The sequence below is a fragment of the Hyperoodon ampullatus genome (genome assembly GCF_949752795.1).
Source record: "Hyperoodon ampullatus genome assembly, chromosome: 18".
Taxonomy (NCBI): domain Eukaryota; kingdom Metazoa; phylum Chordata; class Mammalia; order Artiodactyla; family Ziphiidae; genus Hyperoodon; species Hyperoodon ampullatus.
The window spans coordinates 36168181-36178929 of NC_136931.1; positions in this window are offsets into that span (position 1 = coordinate 36168181).

The window sequence follows — 10749 nt, forward strand, 5'->3', positions numbered from 1 at the left end:
GGAGGAGGGATGGGGGGAGAGGTGTGAGGCGGAGCATGCCAGCGAGCCTCTTGTTAGAGATGTTTCCATCAGAGTGTCTCATCCAAGAGGGGCCACATCAGGCCATGAAGCCAGAGCAGTCAGTGGACGCCAGGTAACTGCAGATCTTGGGGGACAAGCTAAGACCCGTGGACTCCAGCCTCTGAATTGATATCCTCAGCATCAAACAGTTACTGTCTAGGATTTGAAACTCCAAACTGAATATAGGCAGGAGGGTGTGTCGGGGGGCTAGGTGGTGCAGACAGCATTCTGGAGGAACTGGAGTCTCCCTTCAGAAGTTCTTTATGCAGGATGTCAGCAGGCCTTCCCCAGACCACAGGGGGATTCTGAACCACTGGTGTCCCCAAAGTGACAAGAGACCTGTTGTGTAGACCCCTCCCCAAGGACCTTCATGAAGATACAAAAGCAGCAAATTTTGCTGAGAATGATGATGCCTGCACTCTGTGAGAATAACATACCCCCTACACAGGATGTGTAGGCTCGGCTCAGTCTCCAGCCTGGGGGGTGGGAGGTGGGAGGTGGGGTCGCGGGGGGATGTTTAGGGGATTCCCTATTGGAATAAAATTGGACTTATTTTACATATTTATTTTTTATCCTTGTACTATTTTGAATTTTTTCCAGTTTTATTAAGAATAATTGACACACATCGCTATGTAAGTTTAAAGCGTACAGCATGATGGTTTGATTTACATATTGTATATTGTGAAATGATTATTGTAATAGGTTCAGCTAATGTCCATCTTCTCATAGAGATACAATAACAACTTTTATTTATTTTTTTTTAATTTTATTCTAAGCCTCTGTTTTGCTAGGTGGCAGAAATGTCATCTCAAGCAACTTGGGTGCCTGCCTCTTTGCTCAGGATCACCTCTAATTTCTGGGGGACTTACCAAGGGCTTGTTATCGAGGGTCCATGTCCCATCTGTCCTCAGGGTTGATGTGGGGGACACTCTCTCCTCAGTGCTCTGGGTCTGGAGCCTCTCTCACTGCTGGGGGGCCCGGCATCATTTCATAGCTCCCCACTCTTGGAAGTTGCCTGTGGCCACAGCCCTTTCTATGGGTCTTGCTGCCTCTCCCGAACTCTTCCCAGGAAGGGGCATTGGGTGCTCTGGTCATTGGCTGGGAGTTTTGCCTCCAACCTGAGGCTGAGATAGGGGTCAAGTTTCCTCTTGAATCCAGAATCCATCAGTATCTACTGCAGGCCTTCCTCTCTGCCTCTGTCCCCTCCCCCAACCTGTGGCATCCTATCTGCCCTGGGGGAGGGGTGCTGGTCTTACTCATCATGTACCCGCCTCCATCTTTAAGCATTAGATTTATTCTTTCTATTTGTCTAAAGGCATAGGCTTCTGAAACTCCAAAGCCAGGGAAAGAACATTTTTCTCCTCCACTTTCATCACATCCTCTCCCCAAGGCATCCAGCAAGTCTGGGCTTAGCTGCCTGAATGGGGCAAAAGGACCATGGGTGGGTCTGGATTCTTCTCTGTTGGAGCCCTGGGATCCTCTTTGTACTGTTCTGTGTCAGGTATTTGTTTCTTCATTTGGTTCCCTCCCTAATTATTAAAACAAAACCAAGCAAAACCTCTCCGGCTCTTTACTGCAGCCCTTGCCTAGAGCGGTCTCTGGCAGGTTATCAGTGCTCTCTGAAGGTGGCCTCCCCGTACCCAAGCTGCTCTGCCATGGGTGACGGACAATGGGTGATGGGTGATGGGCCAGGGCATGGGTGCAACCGATCTGTTGGGGCAATTGGTAATCAGGAAACTTGCAGGTCCATCACTGGTCCCTCTGGCTCTCTCATTCCAGTGCTCAGAGATTTCATTTCCTTGGCCACAAGGAAGATGATGAGATGATGATGATAGAAAATTACAAACAGGGAAAAGTTATCTTGCTTGTGGTTATTGCTAAAAATGAAGCAATGTTTCAGGACCATTTTTTACATTTAAAAATATTTCCTTGGGACTTCCCTGGCAGTTCCAGTGGTTAAGACTCCGCGCTTCCACTGCAAAGGGCATGAGTTTGATCCCTGGTCAGGGAGCTAAGATCCCACATGCCGCACGATGCATCAAAAAAAAAAAAATTTTTTTTCTCCAACCACCAACAAACATCTTATCCTTTATCTGTCACCAGCAAAGTGACAGCCTTTTCTCTCTTTTTTACTTTTCTTTTAATCCAATTTCCAGAAACAGAAGCTGCCTTTCTTGGAGATTTAAGTGTTTGTCCTTGAGAGATTGGGCTCTGTTTTTTGCCACCTACCACCTGATAACTGGTAAGAGGTGATTTGCATACACTGAGCCTCAGTTTCCTCATCTGTAAAGTGGGGATGCTAATAGTACCTACCTCAAAGAATCATGAGGATTAGATAGGTGAATACTTGTAAAATGCTTTAGATCCATGTCTGTCACACAGTCAGCCCTCAGTAAGTGTTGGCTTGAATCATGATGTGACCTAATTACTTCCCTGTGGTCCTTGGGAATTTACGGGGAAATTGGCATCAGGAATTCAAGGTTTTAAACTAAAGGAAGACTATTGTACTGGGAGGAAGTGAGAAAGGGAAATGCTAGAGATTTTAGGCCACATGATATCATTTCAACTATAAACAGCAGCAGAGCCAGCAATTCCTCCATCATCCTGCAAAGCAAGAAGCTCCTTCCTTTAAGTCACTTGAAGGACAAATAGAGCCCTCTCCCAACATAGGCATAAGGATGTAACTCGAGAACCCCATCCACCAACAGAGAAAGAACTAAGAGCGCCCTGGTGGGCGCCAGCCCCGCAGCTGTGCTCCATCCGTGGCTGCCAGTGCCCTCCAGCCTCCCTCGGCAGCCCAGGGACTGGGAGCTCCACCATGAGCTTCCAGTGAAGTCCCACTGCGGCAGGCTCCTGGATAATCCTTGGTGTGGACTTCCAGGATGGTGTACTTAGACAAGAGAGAAGCAGAGAAACATCTTGTCCATGGATTTCAGAAGCATCCCTTAGGATTCCAGAGCTGGACACATCCTCTGGAGCCCACTGGCCTTCTTTGGACAGCCCACCTCTTAGCTACTCATGACTAATCACCATCACCATCTGAGCATTGATTACAACCTGGCACTTTTCTAAATACTAGTGCCTCCTCATACCAGCACACCAAAGCCCCTCAGACTCCCCCAGAACCCTGTCCAAAAGGCCCTCTCCTCTAGGAAGCCTCTGTTGCTCTGTGAAGCTAGCAGGGGAGGTCAGGTCACAAATATCTGTTGAGTACCTACTATGTATCTGAAAAAGACACACTGAAGTTGCTGCCATTAAACAGCTAATTGCAAGTGTGACAAAGGTGAGCAAAGGGGAAGTACAGGATGCCCCTGGGAGTAGCCACCATGGAGAGTCGACCTCCTCCAGGGCGCCCAGGGTGAGAGCCCAGGCCAGTCACTGAGTGCCTCACAGGTCAATCGCCCATCTACTTGGCTGCTGTTTCACACCACCATGTATGCACCTCATTCTCTCTGGTGGATGGATCGTTGAGTGACTTCATAATGGCAGAGTTGGGAAGGGATTCTGAGGTGTGTCCAGGCTGTGAGCTCGTTGAGGATAGGAAATATCTCACCCCTGCATCTTTGTGCCCAGAGTGGACATTGAGGAACAAATGTGTCTCAGCAAAGGAAACTATCAAGAAAATGAAAAGGCAACCTACTGAGTGGGAGAAAGCATTATACCCCAAATATATTAAAAACTCATACAGTGCAATAGCAAAAATACATACAATTCAATTTAAAAATGGGCAGAAGATCTGAATAGACATTTTTTCAAAGAAGACATGCAGATGGCCAACAGGCACATAAAAAGATACTCAACATCACTAATAATCAGAGAAATGCAAATCAAAACCACCATGAGATATTACCTCACACCTGTTGGAAGGGCTATTTTCAAAAAGACCAGATGTAAGTGCTGATGAGAGTGTAGAGGAAAGAAAACCCTAGTGCACTGTTGGTGCGATTGTAAATTGGTGCAATCACTATAGGAAACAGTATGAACATTCCTCAAAAACTTTAAAATAGAACTACCATATGATCCAGCAATTCCACTTCTGGGTATTTACCTAAAGAAAAGGAAAACATTAACTCCAAAAGATATCTGCAATCCCATGTTCAAGGCAGCATTATTCACAATAGCCAAGATATGGAAACAACCTGAGTGACCATCAATGGAAAAGTGGATGAAAAAAAGTGATATATATGTGTGTGTGTGTATATATATATATATATATATATATAAATATATATATATATATATATATATATATGCTGGAATATTATTCAGCCATAAAAAAGAAGGAAATCTTGCTGTATGGGACAACATGAATGGACCTTGAGGGCATTATGGTAAGTGAAATAAGTCAGAAAAAGAATAATATCATATGATATCACTTATATGTAGAATTTAAAAAAGAAACAAAAAAGAAGCTCAGAGATACAGAGAACTGATTGGTGGTTGCCAGAGGAGTGGGATTGGGGCAGGGGGTGGTAGATGAAATGGGTAAATGGGGTTAAAAGGTACAAACTCCAGTTATAAAATCAGTTCTGGGGAATATAATGTACAGCATGGTGACTATAGTTAATAATACTGTATTATATTTTTGAAATTTACTAAGAGAGTAGATCTTAAAAGTTCTCATCATAGGAAAAAAATCTACTATGTATGGTGACAGATGTTAACTAGACTTAATTGTGGTGATCATTTTGCAATATATACAGATATTGAAACATTATATTGTACACCTGAAGCTAATATAATGTTATATCAATTATACCTCAATTTTTTAAAAGACCATGAAATGATTTTTTAAAAAAGAATAAATATGAAGTGAATTAACACAGGAAGGAACAATAGGATAGGTGAAGCCTTCATCATTGCCGTTTTTGTTTTTTCTTGGTGGTGCTGTGTGGCATGTGGGATCTTAGTTCCCCGACCAGGGATGAACCTGTGTCCCCTGCAGTGGAAGTGTGGCGCCCTAACCAATGGACCACCAGGGATTTCCCCATCATTGCCTCTTATAAGATAAAATTGTAGGGACTTCCCTGGTAGTGCAGTGGTTAAGAATTCGCCTGCCGGGCTTCCCTGGTGGCGCAGTGGTTGAGAGTCCGCCTGCCGATGCAGGGGATACGGGTTCGTGCCCCGGTCTGGGAAGATCCCACATGCCGCGGAGCAGCTGGGCCCGTGAGCCATGGCCGCTGAGCCTGCGCGTCCGGAGCCTGTGCTCTGCAACGGGAGTGGCCACAACAGTGAGAGGCCCGCATACCGCCAAAAAAAAAAAAAAAAAAAAAAAAAAAGAATTCGCCTGCCAATGCAGGGGACAGGGGTTTGATCCCTGGTCCGGGAAGATCCCACATGCCGTGGAGCAACTAAGCCCGCGAGCCACAGCTACTGAGCCCGTGCACCTAGAGCCCATGCTCCGCAACAAGAGGAGCCACCACAACGAGAAGGTCGCGCAGCAACTAGAGAAAGCCTGCGCGCAGCATCGAAGACTCAATGCAGCCAAAAATTAAAAAAAAAAAAAAAAAAAAAAAGATAAATAAATAAATAAGTAAATTTATAAAAACTTTTAAAAATAAAATAAAATTGTAGGGGACTTGAGCTATTTCCCATTCTTCCCTGCCCAATGCCCGCCTTAGTGCTTGGCCCATAGTAAACAACACTATTTGTTGAATGACTAAATGGATGCATACCTGAAAAAGTATAACCCTGGTATCTATCAGAGTGTACAGTATAGTGTATAGTATGCACTCCATAAATGTTTGACAAATAAACTAATAAGTGAAATTATTAACATTATGTATATCCCTTAGAAAACTACCAAAATTCTTTTCCCCATTATCTTCTATTAATATTTACTGGTAACAGATTTTCTACAACCTCACAATTGTTTACTCCCTTTTCTGGAATTTCTTAGCAAATTAAAAAAAAAAAAAACCCACTGGGTGGAAAATGGGCTGAGTCTACCTAAAAATATCTCCACGTGAGCAGCCAGATAGACTGTGGAGTCTGCCCATGGCCTCCTGCTGGCCTTGGGGCTGCCACAGAGTGAGTGGGTGGGGACCAGGTAGCGGAGGAGGCTCCTGGGGCCAGCCAGGCTGCTCGCAAAAGCACAGCTACCTCAGCCATATTCTCTCTGGAGGCTCACTTTTTCTATTTTCAACATCATTATCCAATTTCCATATGATTTTACAAGATGCAGGGTAAATATTAGTACAAGTCCTTCTTTGCAAAGAGAAGCCATTTAATCCAATGAAGTATGGTTCACGGTGATGGATGATTTTGGACAAGCCGACCCTGTACAAAGTCAACATTTACGGGACTCTCAGACCAGCCTGCCCTGCTTGAAGAAAGCTGTTCCATACCTGCTCAGCTTGATCCTCCATCAAAGAAAGTCAGAGCAGAAAGGGGAGACAGAGAAGGGCCATCTTTACGAAACTTGGAGGCTGAAAGGTCAAGCAGAGAATTCTGGCTGAGTAACTTGGGGGTTTTCCCATGGTCCATTGGATTTTCCAGGGTGGTCCCTCGAGTTCACTTCCATTGTCAAGCACTAATCCCTCTTCTTACTCTCCACGTCACCTCAAAGGCTGAGCGGGGAGAAAATCTTTCCCTGCCACCCTCCTCAGGAACCTCTTTTTTCCTCCTCCTTCCTCTCCTGCTAGGGATATTTGCTTAAAACAAAACGAAACAAAAACCAGAAGAACAATTGAAAGATCAAAAAAGGTGTGACTGTGCACAGGCAGGGGGCCTTGCTTTCTACTCTACCTTTTCCTGGGGGAAGGAGGGAGAGGGGTCCAACGCTTCTGCCCACCGCTCTCCCCCAGCTGTTGGCGCCTGTCACAAGCACCAAGCCCGAGGCGGTGGGTCAGGGAGCACAGTGGGGCAGCTCAGGGAGTGAGCTCCGGGCGGCTCCTACCCCCCTCCTCTACTTTGCCCCAACCCAACAGACCCTTCCCAGTTGGTCAACCCCCCAGGGAGTGGCACAGTAAAGACTGGGATTACTCCCTCTGAAATACTACCATCCTCATCCACTTCAGCTCTTCTCCTACAGTCATCACAATTTCTCCCGTGCCCACATGCGAACCTGTACTATTTTTTATAGCACAGGCCTTATTAAGGTATAATTTCCATTAAAATTCACCTATTTTAAGTATAGCTTGATAAGTTTTGATAAACTCCAACAGTATGTAACCACCACTAGAATCATGATCTATAGAATGTTTTCATCACCCCAGAAGTTCCCACACGTCCCTTTGCAGTCACTCTCCTCCGCTCACTCCTGATTCCTGGTATGCTATTGTTTTGCCTTTTCAAAGTTTCATTCAAGGGGGATCATATAGATCCATTGTTTTGTGATGGCTTCTTAACGTAATGCTTTTGAGGTTCATCCAAGTTGTGACGTGTATTAATTGTTCAATCTTTTTTATTGCTGAGTATGGATTTTCCTTAATTTGCTTGTCCCTTCACCTGTTGAAGCACACTGGGCAGTTTCTAGTTTTGGAGTCCTATGTACGAAGCTGCTGTGAATACTTGGGTACCATCTGTACTATTTTTTATTTAATATTTTTCTTTAAATTAAATCTTTAAAATTACCATAAATGCAAAACCCTTATAGTGTACCATAAGTCAACCAGGCAAAGACATGAAAAAGGATAATAAAAACAGTTATTCAATTCTAGCTAGATCCTGTTGCCTGCTCTCTTAGAATTCTTTAGATTTGTGTGCAAGTGCTTGAGTGAGGGAGAGCTCTTGGTGAAGAAGAAGGGAAACAGAAGGGGGCTCCACAAGGGTGTGGGCTCCACTGAAGTCTGGCCTTAGCCTGGTCCCAGGAGCTCTGGACCACAAAAGGCAGCACGGCCTTGAACCACCTTGATGCAGGAACACTGGGCCCTGCCTCCTGCACCCATCGGTCGTTGCCTGAAGATGCCCCTCCAGTGATGGTGTCATCTCTCACCTATTTCCAGGTGAGGCAACTTCCAAGAGAAAGGTGTAAGCTGTTGGAAGCCAACACTCACGGCAGCTGGGAGGTGAGTGAGAGTGGATCAAGGGGATCTAAGCAGGGCCAACATAATCATTACACCAGCCAGAGGCTTAGACCTGAGATCGCTGCCTCTGGAACTTAAGAAGAGAGATGAGCACCTGTCAGAGAGATGTTAAAAATCTGTTAGCACCAAACAGAGACTGTGTCCTTAAAGCTATCTGACAATGGGAAAAAGAATTAAAAATAGACCAGCTTACTCACGGATACACTGTTCCTTGATGCCCTGCCTGGTCTGTTTGCCATCTTCCTCAGCTCTGGTATCTCACCCACATTTTGGGACACAGTAGTCAAGCTTTGAATGGGGTCTAGCCCCAGGCTGCCTGCTTAGTTCCCCTGATCTCTTGGTGCTTTGCTATTTCCTAGCTGTTTCATCCAGCAGTTGGCTTGTTGGAGACTCTGCCTGTTATTTGCTCCCGGGTCTGTTCCCTGCCTTTCCGCTGTTCTCTATACAGGAAGCTACATTTCCCAGGCTCCCTTGCCAAGTCACTTCCAGATAGCTTTGACCAATGGGAGAAACTGGTGGGAGACTGGAGTACAGGAAGAGGGGAGAAGACGGGCGTTTCTCCCCTCTTGTTCTGCCTTAGGTGGCACCTAAAGCAGTGGTCGTGTTTCCTCTATGGCTCCAGCACTCACAGGACAGCCCTCATGGGCCCCAGCTCCTGCAGGACGGCCCTTATCTCCATGTGGCCAGCGCCCACAGGAGCCTTGCCTGGTTTAGCGTCTGCCAGCCAGCTCTGGCTCTGGCTGTGCTCGCACTCCTCAGCCTCGGGGTAAGAGGCTTCCTGTTCTTGCTAAGCTGTGTTCTTCACTCTTCCCCGTTTAGCTTCTTGTCCCTTCCATTTCCTGTATAACCAGTTCCTTGTATTAAATTCCCTCTGTTGGCACCAGAGAGAGACTGTCTCCTTAAAGCTCTCTGACGATGGGAAAGAGAATGAAAAAGAGACCAGCTTTCTCACTCAACGGATACAGATCTACGACAGTTTCTGGACCCTGACTGACCCAGAGAAGCAGCGAGACAGCAGTGAGCTAACCAAGTGTTTACAAAGTCGCCAGTAAGAAGCTCTGCAGAAATCAATCAGATGCGAAGGTCATTTGACTGTGAAAGTCACCCAAGGCTAAGGGCCAAGCTTCATCCTCTTGAAAACCCAGATAGGATACAGAGGAAGAGGGAGGCAGACACTGAGTAATGAACAGTTCACGTGCCTCCAGAAATCCACTGTGTGTTAACAGTCCCGGCCTTGACCTTGCTCCTACCCCCGCTTCTTCCTCTCACAGCAGCGCCAGCCCTTCCTGACTTGCTTGGTAAGGGGCACTGACTCCTTTCTGCTGGCTCTTCAAAAATAATGTTTCTCATCTGTCCAGTGGGCCCTCTCATTAACAACCAGGATGTAAAGAAACACAGAGAGAGAGATCACACAGAGGGACTTAATTTAGAACCACTTAAGTAAGTGGTTTTATGAGACCCGATTCCCTCTGTTATTTCTGAATAGTGCCACTGAGAATTTGAAGGCTTGCACACAGCTCCCACTTTTAATTACAGGTGGGAATTACCCTCCAGGTGGGAGAGTCAAGGAGGGAGGCAATCCTTCCAGGGAGAGTAAGACCGACGCTGGACTCCAACGCTTTGCCTGGGATTCTGCTGTCAATTTCTCCTTGGAAATGGCCATGATTAGAGAGAGAGCCAGAAGGGAGCTCCGGGGAGGCTAACCAAAGAGCAGAGTAACCTGGTGCTGAAGCAACACGAGTGCAGGGGACACTCCTTCCCTATGGGCGTCCTAAGACTCCACCAGTCTCCCTTGCTAGAAGGGATTCCCTCCAAACCAGGCGCCCATGAGGGCCCCCAGGAAGCAGGACCTGCTCCAATCCCCCAGAACCTTCTCATGTGTGACACATTACATCTTTAAAAAGAAAAAATAAGGGCTTCCCTGGTGGCACAGTGGTTGAGAGTCCGCCTGCCGATGCAAGGGACGCGGGTTCGTGCCCCGGTCCGGGAAGATCCCACATGCCGTGGAGCGGCTGGGCCCGTGAGCCATGGCCGCTGAGCCTGCGCATCTGGAGCCTGTGCTCCGCAACGGGAGAGGCCGCAACAGTGAGAGGCCCGCGTACCGAAAAAAAATAAATAAATAACACTGTAGGTTTGTAACTGTCTATGGCTGGTCCCCTGGGTCTGGACAAAGGCGACAACTGTGGATTCAGAATCCTGGGGCCTGGTTGTCTGAAGGGCGTGGCTGATCGCGTGAGTGATGGCAGGGCTCTCCCGGAGGGGGCAGCTGTATTATCGCTCCAAGAAGGACTTACCAAACGGCGAAATGGGGAGAACAGGTCCAGGAGCAACTTTTGGCAACATAGAAATAAGTGACTAAAGCTGGGTTTTCTTCCTCTTTTTATTTTTGGAAGCATTCACTGAATACTTAGTGTGTCAGGCGCCAGCCTAGGCCTGTCTCAGGCCCGTCTCTTGTCTGGGCTCATCAGCCCCAGGGGTCAGCTGCTCCACACTGATGAGGAGAAGGAAGTAAGTAAGGGAGATAAAGGAGCATGCCAAGGTCACACAGCTGCCAGTGGCTCATTTTGCAAGAGCAATATTTAGACTCTGCAACCCAGGAGGCCAACTAAACACCTGGTGAGGCAAGGGTCAGCTGCCCGCGAGGCAGAGAGGAGGGCCCCAG